Raw genomic sequence first — 16044 nt, 5'->3', positions numbered from 1 at the left:
GCCACTGCCTTGTCAGAGAAGTGCTAACGGGGGGTGAGGTTTGGGGCTCGTTTCTCTGCCCTCCTGCACAGGAGGTAGCACGTGCTACCTTCGGCTGCTCCAGCCAGAGGTATTTTTTAGCCACATGCAGCAGCAGCAGCAGACCATGAGGCGTAACATGCACAGCCAGCCTCACGCTAACAGGAGGGGCAGGTCAGAGCAGACGCAGCTAATGCCTGGGAGCGATAATCAGTGTCTCTTAATCTTCCTGGCTTTCTGTATTAAGGACATTGCTGCTTTTGCATTAGAGGAATGCGAATAGCCTTGTCTCCTCTCGAGACCTCAAGGTCCCGCCTTCATTTGCCATCAAGTGCTCCATGAGATTCTGTTTCATTAAAGCCGCCACACAGTGACCTTCGCACAACAACCTGGTCTCTGTAGTCCCTCCGTAGTCTGAGGCTACTCTCATTTAAATTACTGTTGTGCTGAGGGAATCGAATACATCTGTTTCTCCACTTAGGTGCCTGGAGCAAACTAATGTCCTTCTTCAGTCATGAAAAGCAACAAAGGGACTCTGATTCAGAGGGCAAGGTGAGGCTTGCAGTCTCTATGGGAACTGGAGACCAGTCTAATGACAGGGCAGATGAGGAAGCAAGAACACCGGTCCATCAGATGAACAGAAACCATCGGATCTCAGACAAAAGTTGAGAAAACGAGGCAATAAATGTGGTGAGTGGATGAAGAGTTGTATGCTAGGTAGCTGGGAACCTGGTAAGGACTTGTGTTTATTGTAATCACCAAATCGTGTGGCACAGCGAAGGCAAATACCAACACCACTAATCTGTATTGGGAGAAAAAGAGGAAAAGTCACAAATACAGAAAGGCTATACAGCTTTTATATTTGTTTTCCCCTGTTTTCTGTTGTGGCTGTACCAGATGACAATATGAGCACATCTGATAATTCAGGGACATGCCTGGTCCACACGCTGAACAATCCCATCTTTGTAAGCAGGGCTGCTGGCTTTGCCTGCCAGAAGGGCTCAGAGGATGGAGAAGGCAGCTTGGGGAGGACGAACATGGGAGGGATAGGTGCAGGAGCTGCATTCAGGGTCTAGCTATTTTCTAGAACTTTGTGCCATTCCCGCCTAGTTCAAGAGGGAAGGTGATTAGCAGGTTGGTTTGCTGAGCCCACGGGACCTTCTTTACATTTCTTGTTGGGAAGATTTGAGGGATGAAACCTCTCTTTTCAGAGGCCAAAGAGGTTAACCTGTAGGGTCTCGCTGCACAAGAAGTGTTAGAGTTCTTCACTTTGGCATCCAGGAGCCGTAACCAAAGAACTGCCCTGAATCCAAGAGCATGGAAGTGCTGGGGGGTTCCAGTGAGTGGATCCATCAAGAGACAACCAGCCCAGATTGTGGCAGCTCATATCTTCCTATTAAACAAATTGAACTCTCCATTTTACTTCTGCAAAGCGTCTCTCTGTTTTGCAAATGTAGCTGTTTCCCAGTGGTCCAATCCTTTCTGATTACCCCACGACCCGGGGCTCTGCTTTTCCCGGTTTGCTCAGGAGGCACCACTTCCAAGCGTGCCCCAGCCTTGTTCAGGGCACAGCAGTGCACGCTGGCACCAGGCACTGCTCCCCACCACACCAGCCACTGCTCTCCAGTTTTCTGTCATGAAAACATCACTGTATTCAGATGCCAAAGTCATGCTCTTTTCATTCTGGAAGCTGGCACAAGGTAATTTTGTATGAATGTTCTCCCGGGGAAATCAAATTTTATTGCAGTATGAGTGATATTAAAATGCACCACACTGGGACGCTAATATGCATATTAATAACATACGTGCTATATAGAAACCTGGGCACACTAAGCTAGAAGGGGCCCTGCAGTTATGCAGTCTATTTCTCTGTCCCAAAGCAGATTCATCTGTTTTTATCATATCTGACAGCTATCTTTCCTGCCTAACCTCTACTGGAGGCTTCAAAATCGCTGCAGGCAATTTTTTCCTGTGTTTACTGATATTTCCAGCAGAAAGCTCATGATTTCCTCAAGCACCACGAATACAATGAATGAATGCAGTAAAAGGACAATATGCAAGCAAGCAAGAACAACCCAGCAGCACAGACGCAGAAGTCCTGCCAGTCCAAGGGACGTCCTACTTGGTTCAAGCGTTTATTTAATTCAAGTTGACTACAGTAAGGCATTGTGTACCAGCCAGGTGAAGAACAACAGTCCGTTCAGCTCGCTGGGAAGTGCAGACAAGATATGATCCCTCAGCATCAAAGATAACTAGCAAAGGGTCAAAGTAAAAATGCAATTCATTGCAATGAAAGAGAGAGACAGAATAAATGAGAGTAGCCTCTTACAATAGTGATAAGGATTGGCCCAGATTTATTTTTCAACTGTAACTGCTCTTCATTTTTATTGTTAGTGCTATCATTGCAATAACATGCTAGAAATTAACTGCTTTATTTATTTATTGGTAAGAGATTTACCAATGCGATACGCTGCTATTTTCACGCCAGTACAAAGATTGCATCAGAAATCCCAGCCAGCTGACTGATATCTGGAATTAGAGGAAAGGCAAATAGTGTAAGCTTGCTGCTCCCAGTTTCTGTCCTAGGAGAGGTGCTATAAAGTGCACTACATTCTGATTTTATTTAAAATACTTTTATTTGAAAATGAATGCTCTCCAATGGCTGTGGTTCAGTTCCGCAGAAGAGAGGGCCCGTGGCAGCGCCCATTGCTGGCGCAGGCAGCCCTGCTCTGTCACCTCCCTGGGAAGCACAGCCGAGAGGCCAAAGCTGTTGATCTGACTAAGCAGCCTGAGATGGTTTTCCAGCCCTAATCTGGTAAATGTGCCTCTAAAGGTTTGTTTGATGAGATGGAATAGGGAAAAATACATTGTCCTCTGCCCAGACAGCTTAATATATATTTTTTTTCAGCCGAAAACCTCCCATTTCAGACAAAAGAAATCAGAGGAAGCCCAGTGACGACCTTGTGAAAAGAGAACTCACCCACCCCCCCAGCTCAGTAGAAAGGCTCTTGGTCTGACCCAAGACTCAGCCCATTTCCTTTCAAGCACCTCATTCAGCAAAAGGCCTCAAACCCCTTCCACTGACACGGTTCTCTTAGATTTCAAAGGGATAAAACACCAGATCCCATTTGCACACCCTGCCGTTTCCTCTTTGCATTCAAACTCTTGAGCTGTCCGTGTCAGGTCAGCGCTGCCTTATCACCCTCCCCAGAAGGGCTCCGGTCATACGCATAACTGTATTAATATTCACTTCATCCATCATGTCTCAGGGATCCCAATTTAAAATCCCAAGCGCTAGCTTGGTAGCCCCAGCAAGCACTAGGAAGGATGGCCAGAATCTCTGTGGCTCCTAACCTCCTTGCTTTGGGCCTCCTAGGCAAAGCCACGCTCCCAGGGAGCATCTCCCACCCCCGGCTGCTCTCCTCGGATGTAACAAACTGGTGGTCCCAGTCGGAGCACCAGGGGGAACAGACCATAGTTTCCATTTAGCTCAACATCATGATTTATTGATGCAAGTAACAAACGCAGCCTAAAGAAAAGAAAAGCTGCAGAAACGCATTTTGTCATTGACTCAAAAGAGAAATCAATACCTTTGTATATATTAGAGGGAGCAATCTCCATTAAAAAACAAAGGGATGAGACAACTTGCTGGCTTTTAACATGTTTTAGTCTCTGCCTTAAGCGTCTCTCTCAAAAGCTGATGGGCTCATACAAGAGATCAGCCCCAACCGATCAGCCCCAACCACCCGCCTTTACTGACCCCTGGAAACCTACAGGCAATTACCAGACCCTGCTGGGGAGGCACCTTCCCCAGAACTACCTGGGAGAGCTGCAAGGAAGAGAAAGATTTAGAAAGACTTTTGCCTGTGAGTGGCTGAGGGTGACTAGAAGGTGCAGTGAGGCTCAATCTGACCATACTGACACCATACGTGCTTGTATTTGCTCACTTAAGAAAATAAAATTACATCGATGGGGTTTGTGGTTCCCCTGATTGCCAGGAGACTGAATGGGGCCAGTTCAGATCAAATGAACAATTTTAAGTGCAGTACTTTGTGCAGGTGTCCTGCACAAAAAAACCCAAAAAACCCCAAAAGAAATAGCGTGAGTCATTAACAGCTTCTTTGTCTTGTGATCACTGGCAATTTATCTTACTGAAATGAAAATTTATTGGGACGTCACTGCAAGTAATTTCACCGTTTTCCTTCTGGAACCAAAAAATACAAAGCATTAAACTGTTGTGAGCAAAAACTCCACCAAAGAAGCCAGCAGACATCGCAGGAGTCCACAACCGGCACACGCTACCCTGGCTCTGGGAGGCCAGTGAGCACAGATTTGCATGGTCGCCATCTCGCCCAAAACTGCTGCTCATTATAGAGCCTTTTTCTATGGCAAAATCCACTAAAAGAAGTGAACTGCAACTTTATCTGCAACAGCTACATGAGAAAATGGTACATTTTCTTACTGTAGGAGGAACTCCCAAAGTGGCTCTGATCATACATTGCATTTTGCACCCTGAATGGCGGCAGGACTACAGGACTAATAGGAAGTGTGGGGGAGAAAGGAACATCAGCTGCGAAAAAGCACTTACCTAATTCAGGCAGCAAAATCGCCAGCAGAGGCTCGCTCTCAAGTTCACAATGAGCTGGAAGCCACAACTCTACAAAGGTGTAAGCACAACCGCTGTTTCTCATAATACGTGATCTCTAAAGTATCACGGCAGCCCAGAAAAGATAAGAAATGTGTTAACTAAGGGATGCAAGGGAAGACTTGAAGAAGGGAGGTCTACCTACAATGTCAAAATAATATTTGTACATTTGCTAATATCTCAGAGAAAAGACTCTGGGGAGGAAAATCTTCTGCACTCAGGTAGCTACTCCAATGAACCCGGAGTACAAACACGGACTGATGATCACAGCAGAGGGCAGGGTCCTCAGCACCGCATCCAGCTTTGGAAATGGTTACTAGAATCTGCCCTCAACTCCAAGTTACCTTATAGCTTGTGGTACTTTGGAAGAAAATCCTGAAAAACTTGTTAAAACCAGGGATAACTAACTACAGCTGATGTGCTTTGTTTTCTTTAATCTGTCTTTAGCTTTGGTTCCTATACACCAACGAAATTTTTAACCCTGTACTTTGACTCACCCTTACGCCAGTGTGCTGACAAAGCAGCTGGAGAACGGCGAGGCGAGCTCTGGCTTGTTGTGCAAGGCCAAGACTCACAAAGTTTCTCCTGCTTGGCATGCTCCAGGCAGTCCCTGAGAGCAGGGGCACGTGTGGTGTCAACATGGGGACACTCACGGCAAGCAGCTGCCCAGGAGGGAGGACTTGTACTTCTGAGAACTTACCTACCTCCATTGCCCTCCTGAAGCACTTCCAGTTTTAGCATTACTGCCTCAAAACTCTTAGCAGCGTCTCTCCTTTCACCCACCAGTAGTTGCTGTCTTGGCAAACCCGCTTTGGTGACATCTTTGCTGCATGTCTGTCCCCAAGTGCAGCTGTGCTATCTGCAAGATGCTGCAGCACCACTCTCCATACAGAGAGGAGGCAAATTGACATGGTTACAGTCATACCTCAATTTGCAGAGTAGACATCGCTAGTATAGAAACACATTTTTCATTATATACTCTGTATATAAAAACACTGCATCTAAGTGAACATGCTCTATCTAAAGTCAATTTTTGCTCACTCTCTGCAAACTCAATGGAAGTCCAGATAAGCCCATCTGTTTTAATCCCCGAGACTAACGTTGCTTCAGCCCTTTCATTACTGTGAGTTTATCTCGCTGTCCCTTGAACAGGAAACATAGCCACTCTAAAGTTTTGTAATCAGAAAACATCCACACCTGTAGGGAGGCAGTGGAAGGCTTTTCAATTTGTGGCGGTTTTGGCCGGATTGGCCAATCAGAACGACAGATGGCCCTCCCCCGGCTCTCTCCTCAGAGAGGAGAGGAAGAGATAAGGAGATTTACGAGTTTAGAAAAAAAAACTAAACTACTTTAATGAAAATAATAATAAATAAGGAAATAAGAAATAATAATAAAATTTTAAAAAGTATACAATACCTACAAAACCGTATCCAGCTCCCAGGATGACGATCGCGTCACCAGCAGACACAGGGAAAGTCCCAGACTGGAGTCAGCGAGGGAACAGGAGCTGAATTCCGGAACTAGAGTCAGGAGTGCTCAGATCAGGATCAAAGGCAGATGAACAGACAGGGTCCTCCTCAGACATCGGCCACTGAAGAAAAGGCGAGCCAGAGCAGCCTTGTCCCTTTGATCCCTCAGCTTTTATACTGAGTGTGAAGCAGATGGACTGGAATACCCTGTTGGTCAGTTTTGGGTCACCTGTCCCGTCTGCTCCTCCCTGCAGGTGGGACCCCTCTACGCTTCTCCGCTTCCGACCCTCTAACGGGGCAAACAGCGAAGTGAGCTGACCTTGGATGTTATAGCAATAAGTCTAAGCAAGAGCCTCTGTGCGCACCATTCCTTGGTATAATCAGGTCTTATCACTCTGAGAGTGAACAGTGTCTGAACAATATGCTGTTAATTTCAGACTTTAGTCAGTTGGAAGAGGCCCAGCTAAAAAGTAAAATTACAAATCAGAAAATTGGTTCTGTTTTACCTCAAACCAGGACACAATTAAAAATGGATTTTAAGAACATAATGTCTCTGTTTTGAAAGGACAAATGCATCTTTCAGGGAATACAAGCAAAAAATTTCATTTATGTAATGTATTGTGTTTCTTCAAGGATAATAATGCTATCAGAGAATGAAGTATCTTAATTTTTGAAGGGATTAATTTCTGCTCTTTGGGACAAAATACATTCAACGTCACTAAAGAAGTACTGGAGCGTTTTTCAAAGGGAGGATGATAGAAGAGCCAGCGCTTACCATCTGTCCAAACCCAGGTCCCTTTCTTCTTGCTCAGTTTGGGTTTAAAATACAGATCCAGGGAATGTGGTGTGGGGACCTGCACCAGACACAAAAGCAGCCCAGACAGTGCCGAAGCACGGCTGTGCATGGAGGAGCAGGATGATTACTTCTGAAGAAAACAGAATGGCAAGGAAGCGGTGCCCAACTGAGATAAGTGATTTTTATTCATTCTGTTTCCAAGTCTTTACTATCTCTAATGCCTATTGAAGTAAAACATTAGGAAGAAAAATCCTCCCTGACGGTTTAACTTTCTCACCTTTCAGTTAGATTTTAAGGATGTTTCTGCTTCTCAACTGTCAAGTTCCCAGTAAAGCCAGATGAAGGCAAGATTTAATATTCCTGTTACATCTAAATGTAAACTGTAAGCAGAATTATAAACAACATCTACAGACCTCTTTCATATGCTACAAAAAGAGCTTAGAAAAGTGCATCTGTGCACTTCTGCTTCCTTTTCATATTTTCTTTCACCTCTCTGTTTCTATTTCCCTAAATAGAAAGATAATAGTATTAATCTATTCCTTGGGGCCCTTGTGAAGATTCATCAGTTAATATTTATGCAGCAAAATGGAATAAGTGCTGTATAAGTGCTAAGCATCATTATTGTTCTCTCCGTCTTCATTAGCACATCATGTACATCCCAAGTAGACCAGATAATCACAGAAATTAACTGCCCTCAATGAAAGGCAAGTGAGGAAGGCAACATAACTGCTAGAGAGCCGCTAATTAAAAATGTTTGCTGTGGGTAATGTCTGTGTCTGGCAAAACAACTCACTAAGTTTTAAAGAATTAAATGTATTTCTTTACTCATTTGAGCAAGTTCTGTTTGCAGCAAAGAAGCTCTGAGAATGTGTCCAAATTAAATATGCTGCATGTTTCCATGCGAGTTGTGCTTTGGAAACCACACATATAGTAATAAACCCAGGCAATAAATGAGATCTGCCAAGAATCACTGAGGAGGTTTTCAGATTTTAGAATGCAAAACTTACTTGCTGCCTCAGCTGGATTCCTGTTTAAGGAGCAGCCGCTGTGGGAGGAGACAGCCATGGAGAAGCAGAGGGACAGCTCTGCTCCAGAGCTCTGCGCTGGGGAACACCCCGCACTGGAAGAGGAAAAACAGAAAGAAAAATTAAAATCAGGACAAAGACAAATTCCAGAAAAGACGCCCAGCGGATTGCATCGTGGCTGTGGATGGAGGAGCAGAGGTGAGGTGCGGCAGACCCTGTTCGGTCGGGTGAGCCCTCCACGTCCCAGGCCCACACCAGCCCCCACAGTTCACAGCACCCATTGCACGTGGCTCCCGTCACCCCATGGCTCCCCGCAAAAGGGGGAGGCCTGGGAGACCCCTGCACTGGAAAAAACACTCTCTGCTCTCTCTATCCCACCTTCACCTAAATGCTGACTCCCTCCCTCCCGTTTTTTTCATTACCAACAAAAATAACCCTTCATTGCCCCAAGTTCTGCCCACCATGTGATTATTTGCATCTTCACCGTGGACCTGTAACATGCAGCATCCTAAACTGGCAATGTTTTACATTGGAGCACACAAAGGTGATGCAGTGCGAAGTATCTGTGTCAGCTTAAACACATGCTCTGTCTTGGAGGAGTTTTGTTCTGAGCTGCAAAACTCCCAGTCCGATTCACAAGCAGAAGCCCCTGCTCCCTGCAGCAGCCGAGGAAGAGCCGTGCACCCTGCTCGAGCTAAACTGGAGCACGTTGCAGCTGGGGCAGGAGCTGCACAGCCCTGTGGTTTGCAACCGGCTCCATCTTTGCAACTACTTTAGTGACTAATCCCCATTTCCACAGGTTTTTCGGTGCAGGAATTTAGATGAGTCCCAATATCATTGGGACTTCTCATTTGTTCATCTCAAAGTCTTTTCTTTTGGTCCATCTCAAAGCACAGCTGGTGGCCGTGTTTTTACATCTGCCCTGAATACCCTGGGTTTTGCTTTTGGAACAGCTTGCCTTCACTTAGAAATTTTTCATGATGCAGCACGGCGTTATTTTCTAGCTGAGGCTGGCATGAACAGCGCACAAGTACTTAAGCTGAAATAGTCTAACAGAAATAGGCTTTTTATACCGCATCACAGTCCGACATAGAAAATTGCCGCACTTCTCTTATCAAAGTGTTGCAGGGCAGTAATCACGGCCGCTGTCTGCTCAACCGTGCATCAGCGTCCAGCTGGGTATGTCACCAAAGGTGCAAGGGGAAAAAGAGAACTTTGTGCAGAGGTTCCTGCAATCAAAATCCCTAGTTTGGGAAATTAAAAACACATATGGGACTACAACCAGGCTATGAAACCTGATTTGCTTTTCTTTTCCAGAAATAACAACTTCGTGATAGTATTCTGCTGGACATGGCCTTCAGTTGAGGGGAGGTGAGTTTTACTCCTGCCTATGCAGATAGGGAGTTGATGCACCCTTCCACGGAAATGCCACAGCCATTTAAGAGTGGCGTTACTCAAGGGACTAACCCTCCCCCACAGCTGCAGGCTGGAGTGGATGAGCCCTCTGCACAAGCAGTTCTTCCCTGCATCCCTCTACATCACAACACCCTCCTGTCCCGGTCTTCCCACCTCCAGCTAAAGCTGCTTCCTCCCAGGTTGAATCCGCAGTGGATGACTTGCAAAACGGCAAACCTTGTCACTGAAGGATGTTGAGATGTGCCAGTTCTGTGGTGTTTTGTTTGTCAAGGACCATCTCCCAAACAAACCGATTAAAAGCCTGCAACCAGGGAAAGAATAAAAACAGTGGAAGAAAAACAAGTTCTCACAGCATCTGGAATTTAGGGATTTGGCCTTCCAGTTGGCCAAACTGAAGCCTTGTTTTACGGAGTGACAGTATTGTAATTATTACCGTAGTAATGCCTAAGATTCCTTCTCACTCACCTTGGACCTGTGGTTCTGGGTCCTGCAGAAACTCAGTGAAGAGCTTGTCTTGCAAAAAAACGTTTGCCCGTTGGGCATGCCAAGATGGGACAGCTCATGCATCGTGGTTAACGTGAAGGAAGGATGTGTCGGTAAGAGAATGCTTGAAATGCCATGTGTCTGTTCATGCATACACCGGCTCTCCAGGAAGGCTTTAAATAATACCGTTTCTCATGCACAGCACTCTCTAGCAAAAAGTCCCTTTTGTCCATTGTCACGGATAATAAGAATGGTCATTACCTTAGGTAAGGGAAACATGACAGGGATGCAAAAGACTGTGCTTCCTGGCATAGATCGGTTCCCAAAAGGCAATAACTTCCTCTGAGTCTCCCAGGACTGTCTTCTCTGTGTTAGTCCTGTTAGATGGAGATAATCCCACCTGCTTTCAGAGCCAGACCTCTGGAGCGTATGAAGCACTGATCTCAGAGAGCACAGCAACTCCTGCATCCCCGCTGAGAAGAAATAATGGCAAGCTCTCTGCTACAGCACCATGGCTGTATGAAAATCTCTGTAATGAGGTTAAGTTTGGAGAAGTTTGGCTTTGTCTCCCCTCAGAAGGCTCCCTGGAGCTGCCAGGTAGCAGCTGTGAGCAGTCAAACTGCTGAGAACCTGCCTGCCCCAGGCCAGCACCAGCGGGTAAGTAGCCTTAAGAGGCAGAGTGCAAGTTATTGGAATCCTGGAGGAAGAAAAATACCCTTCAGAGTGTAAATTGTATTAAAATGTGCCAAGGGAAATACGGGCTTTTCACATTTGCAGTCAGGAAATTTGGTTTTGTTTCCCACATCTGCTACAGATGTCTTACATGATTCCTTTCTCCGTATCTCTGTTTTATCTCCTGTCCTACGTGGAAAGCGTACCTTCTTCTCTCCCAATGAAGAGAAGGGCTGAGAACAGCCAAGCTGCCTTCCCAGGTCTGCTCGTCCTTGAGTCCCCTGGGCAATGCCACACCAACCGCGCTCTGCCTCAAACTGACACCACCAACGCTCCCTCCCGCGTGCAATTGTCCTGTTACACAACGCCAGGATTTAGGATTATGATGGAATTGCATCATCTGGGAGGAGGAGATGCTGGACTGCAAAGCAGAAGCAGACACGCCCTTCACAGCAATAAGGTTTTACTGCGATAACCTGTTCCATTAGCACAGACTTCATCGCAACGCGACGGCCCTTGTTCATGAAGTGCTGCCTTTATGTTAAAACCGCAACCCATTTTCATTCTGGGGCTTTAGAAAATAATTTGCATGCTTCCAATTTTGAATTACTGAAGGCAAATTGAGAGTTTAGGTAAGCGTGCATAAACTCTATTTAGACAGCGGATGCTGACCTCCCCCTTCTCATTCAAATCCAGTCTCCGACCTAAGGGAATCTGCCCCACAGGTTGTGCTTCAAGTCAGAATTCAGCCTTCAGAAAAGACAAACTCACTTAATGCATTTTACATGCAAGAGTCAAATCTGGCTGGGAAGAAAGCCCACGTCAGCTACCAGGCTTTTATTCTGTCATATTACCAGACCGTGTGCTACAAAACCCAAGCCAGATGTGTTTATTAATAACAAAGATTTTCTCTCTAGGAGTATCTGGCTACCTGATGGAATCTAATTAACACTGACACAGACAGCTGTCAAAAAGAATATTGAACCGTTTCTTGTTCTCATCATTTGCATTTCAGGAATATCCTAAAGGAAAAGGAGGAAGGATTCGTGGTGAATGCTGACCATTAATTTGCCTCATCTTTCGCCTTTCAAGAGGAATAATCACCAATGAGAAGCAGTGAAAACTGCAGATGGCATGGAAGAGTAAGTGTTATGTGCATTTATAAAATGAAATCTCCATTTGCCATGGATAAGAGATAGAAAAAGAAACTCAGTGAAGCAGGCCGGTTCTGCTGAAAGGCAGTCTTAGCAGGGTAGGTCTGAGCAACATGGTCAGGATCTGTCAGAAGACAAAATGTTCTTTCTTCGAGCAGACCATTACATTGCTTTTTATACGCTCTTTGCATTTCAGAACCGCTCCTTAAAGCAGCCTAAACTTCTGAGGTGTTCAGAACATTTACAGATAAGAAGAGAGACGCTTCACAGGTAAAGGATAATAGCAACTCTTAAAAAGCAAGTTTGTCTTGACTTTTCACGTTCCTAGTACGTTAACTAGTTTTCTTTTTTTTAGTATGTGTTTCAGTAATGAATTAAACAGTTCAGTGCATTTCTTCCAGTCAGACTTGTCAAAAAACATTTAATCAATGCAATGCCTGGATCATATTCCACTAAAAGAGCCATCTACAGTTTGTGTGAACGTTCCAACCTTTCTGAGCCTGAGGCACCTCCTTATACGACAGATTTTCATTACAGTCTAACACGCAGTGATGCCATCCCACAGCTCTGGTAGGATGTCACACACTGCTGGTGGTTTAAATGTTAAATGCCCTCCCCCTGCAGCTGCTCTCAGAGGTGCACCCAGGTACCAGCGCTGTGCAAATCTCTGGTGGCTTTGTTGGAGAGCAGTAGGAGCAAGGAGAGCATCATGAGGCAAAGTTATGGCCAGTTTCGGATCCTTGCTTACTCGTGTCAGTACCGACAGATGTTTCCTTGTTTGTTTTTCTGCAGATTTCAGTGATGTAGGATCAATGCAGTTTATTTGTCGAAAAGTGTGGCTTGATCTGCATTTGATATCTTACATAAACATTTGTGGGAACTGTGAGAGATGGACAAAATCTTTATGCATCTCTTTGCTTTTCAGTGTTTTACCTATTGTTAATGGGAAGCTCGTTGCAGTCTTGCCGTTTGGGATTCATCTCACTTGCCTATAAAGATCCGAAAGGCAGGCCTCTGCTCCGAGGCAGCCACCTGGGTCCCTTCCAACAGCAAATGGCAGGAACACATGTTGCTACAGGGTGAAATACCTCTCCTGGGCCAAGATGAATTGCCAAGTGCTGGTTACTCTCTATTATTTCCATTGGCTACGGGGGAGTGTGGACAAATATCTGAAACCAGCTAATTTTTAGATAGTTAAAACAAAGTGAGAAGAATAGCTGAGACCAGCTAATTTTTAAATAGTTAAAACAAGGTGAGACAAATCTACCCTTTGCAGCTGTATCTGTTTTGCTTTGCTTTTAAAACATCTGCTTGGTTTTACAAAACGTAAGCAAGATTCTTGCTTTCAGGACAAAACCAGGAAGATGAAAGAAACTTCCTTTCCCCATTGGCGCATCATTATTCTTCCCTGGCCATCTACTACTGGGTTTTTTTGACCTCCTTCCTGCAAAGCATGTGGTGGTGGTCACTCTGAGGTTGCTGCTGGATTGAAATGAACCTTTGCAAGGGTTCAAGATGGAAATCCAGCAATTCTGATGTTTGAAATGAATCCTGAATCGTGCACAGGCACACTGCTGAAAAGTTTACGTTTGCCTATTCCTTGCCCTTGAAAAAACATCTTCTGTTCCACCAGCCCACACTGCAGGGAGCCACCGTAAAACTTGTGTTGGGCTGGTTTTCCCTTGACTGGCTTTTGCTTTTAATAAGAGAAACATACGCAAAACCCTACTCCTATTTATGCGACAATCCATAGCAGTCCTTAACTAGAATCGCAAGCTGAAAGGAGGCCCTATCAATTAACATCATTGCTACCAATTATGCAAGGAAGGAGGAAACCCCTAGTCTTTTAAAAATAAGAGACTAATTGTAGCAGTGGTTGTTAAGTGCAATTAATTTGCAGGAGTCTCAGAGGAATCCATAACGGAAAGCCGTATGTTATAGCCCACACCTGATGCTGGGAGAGACACTGCCTTTTACACATATTTGCTGTATTGCAACTATTTTGGTTGTACAGCAGGGTTTGGGTTGGTGGGCATGGTTGAGTGGTTTTTTTGCTCATATAAACTTAAAATTAGCCTAGTTTGGTTTTTGTGTTTGTGTTTGGTTTTTTTTTAACCTAGGATGTTGTATGATCCACCTTATTTTCTCACTTGTATTTACTTCTTTCTAGCTGAAGGCAGGCAAAAGGAGCTGGGGAGCACACCGGGACGGGGACAGAGTCTGTGTGTGCCCGTGCTGTTCTCTGCTGGAGAGAAGTGACAGCCAAAACTGCTCAAGTGTTTTACTGGCTCCCCGGTGAACAGAGTGATTTAGAAAGTATTCCAAGAGGAACTACAGGGAATTAAAAGACCACTGAAGCTGACAGCTCCAGCAGGCCAACTCGGGAAAATGATTACAAAAAAATGAATTAACAAGTCTATGGACAAACATGGTTGAGCAGGAGACTGTCAGTGTAGCACTTGTAGAGAGAATTCTCTTCTTGGGATCTGTGCAAGCTCCTGGGAGACAAACCATGGCAAAGCCTTTAGTAATAATCTTACCCAACCTCGTTACTAACGTGAAAAACAGTCAAACGTGCTTTGAGACCAGGGAGGAGCACAGCAGGTAAGCGGTGCTAGAAACCAGTGGGCTGCGCTGGGAGGGAGGACATGCTCCTAAGTACTGCGACTGGTGCAAGCCTAGCATCAAATGCAAAGTGCTAAGAGGGGGGTTCCCCGAAGAGTCTGGGAACAGGATTGTATAATGAAGTTACCGCACGGACGTGATGAAATAGTTAAAAGTCACAGAGATCATGCTAAAGAAACTGGAATAATGAACCTGGTTCTTAAGCTTCTTAATGTGACCTCAGCTATCCCAGTATCACCGATGCTCATACGCATAAAAGGAAGCATTTATTTTATAACAATAAATGATTTGTTGGCTAGCCTCCTCATCTGCTCCCTGGTAATTTAGATTAATGGCATTTATGTCTTTTCTTTAAAGCAATGGTTATTGCAGCTTTCCCATGGTGCCAAAAGAAAGATGCCTATTGTTCTTCTTGCTAATACTATCATTTTTAAAAGTCTAAGCTGATTTTTTATTCACTTGAACAGGGAATATCAATAGCAAAAGTGAATTACATTTTTATTGCATAAAATAAAGACGAAATAATTTTTGTGGAGTTTCAATATACACTTAGTAAGCATTTTTAAAATTCCCGTATTCCCAAAATGTACATATACACATTGAGGATCGGTGGCTTGTTCAAAGGATAGTTTACTTCATTATTGTTTATACTGTTTGGCTACTGAAATGATATGCTTTCTTCTCCTTATAGTAAGATTCTGGGTAATCTGAAAGGATCATAGACAGATGCTAGTCCCTGTGGATGTAACTCACCAGCCATCCAGTACTGTAAGCTTTCTTGTGCCTTTCCCCTAGAGGATTAGAATTTTACGCCCAACATTAAAGATGGTCACATTTTTAGCATAACTTGCAACAGCTCAGGCTTTATCTTTGGATGATGCTGGTTCAGTCCCGTAGGAAGACTGCACATGGTCCTTTACATATTCTGGCAGATGCATAAAATCCTGTTAATGAGACCTAATTTTACACATTCAGGAATAAAGTAGCCTTCTGCCTGACTAACCCTGCAATACTAGGTACAGCATCTTACCCGTCATCTGTGCTTCAGGTTCTTTATTTCATTGTGGTGATGAAGTCCACAATGGTGATCAGCAATCCCAGCGAACCTAGAGAATTTAGGTACCAAGAACCGGTAGCCTGCTGTATTCAGGGAGGTATCCAGAGAGCCATCGCCAGTAGCAAGTGTGCATGAGGCAGTGACAGTACCCAGGCTTTACACCTGGAAGCCTTCTCTTGCAATATCAGAGTGGGACTTCATCAGCTTTTTTTAGCAGTGGTAAAATGCAGAGATGATCTGGTTTGTTAATTGTCTGGGAAGAGGGAAAAAAACCCACATTCCTACAATTTTGTTGAACGCTTTGTTTTTCATGATCTACATTATTAATTAATTCACATTCCCAGCTGTCCTTCACATTCCCCATGAATTTACCTCACTCTAATAATGCAGTATCTTTTAAAATTTGAATGGAATGAAGTATTTTTTCTTTTCCTCAACTAATTCTGATTGTATCTAATTTGGGAGCCGGATATGACTTAGCACATCACTAATATCCCTCAACACTCTTCAGTTTTCATTTGGCCACTGGGGAATTCTCTAGTGGCTGAGTGTCAGGTTTTAATTACATGGCTTTGTTGGAAAAGCTGTTTTATTTTCATCCTTTACTCTTCTGAGCCACATAAACCAAACTGGAAAACTGACCTGCTATTTGAAAAATGGGTATTGGAAAACAACATGCGTACA

The 16044-nt window shown here is 44.5% G+C and overlaps 1 protein-coding gene across 6 annotated transcripts in view; it reads right to left on the bottom strand.

The window, feature by feature from the left end:
- SHISAL2A (shisa like 2A) overlaps positions 1-16044 on the bottom strand; it is a 59423-nt gene that overhangs the window by 8801 nt on the left and 34578 nt on the right. For 3 of the 6 annotated variants that reach the window (XR_012588599.1, XR_012588595.1, XR_012588594.1), the window contains 4 exons: positions 9523-9670; positions 7936-8048; positions 6908-6986; positions 6080-6183 (listed from right to left, as the gene is read on the bottom strand). The gene's annotated coding sequence lies outside the window, so the exon portion shown is untranslated. Of the gene's footprint in view, positions 1-6079; positions 6184-6907; positions 7030-7935; positions 8049-9522; positions 9671-16044 lie in introns of all 6 variants that reach the window. The other 3 variants (XR_012588597.1, XR_012588598.1, XR_012588596.1) reach the window with 2 other exon arrangements.

This window comes from Larus michahellis, chromosome 8, assembly GCF_964199755.1.
Source record: "Larus michahellis chromosome 8, bLarMic1.1, whole genome shotgun sequence".
In the NCBI taxonomy this organism is placed as follows: domain Eukaryota; kingdom Metazoa; phylum Chordata; class Aves; order Charadriiformes; family Laridae; genus Larus; species Larus michahellis.
Note: the sequence above shows the minus strand (reverse complement) of the source record. Positions and strands in the feature narration are given on the sequence as shown.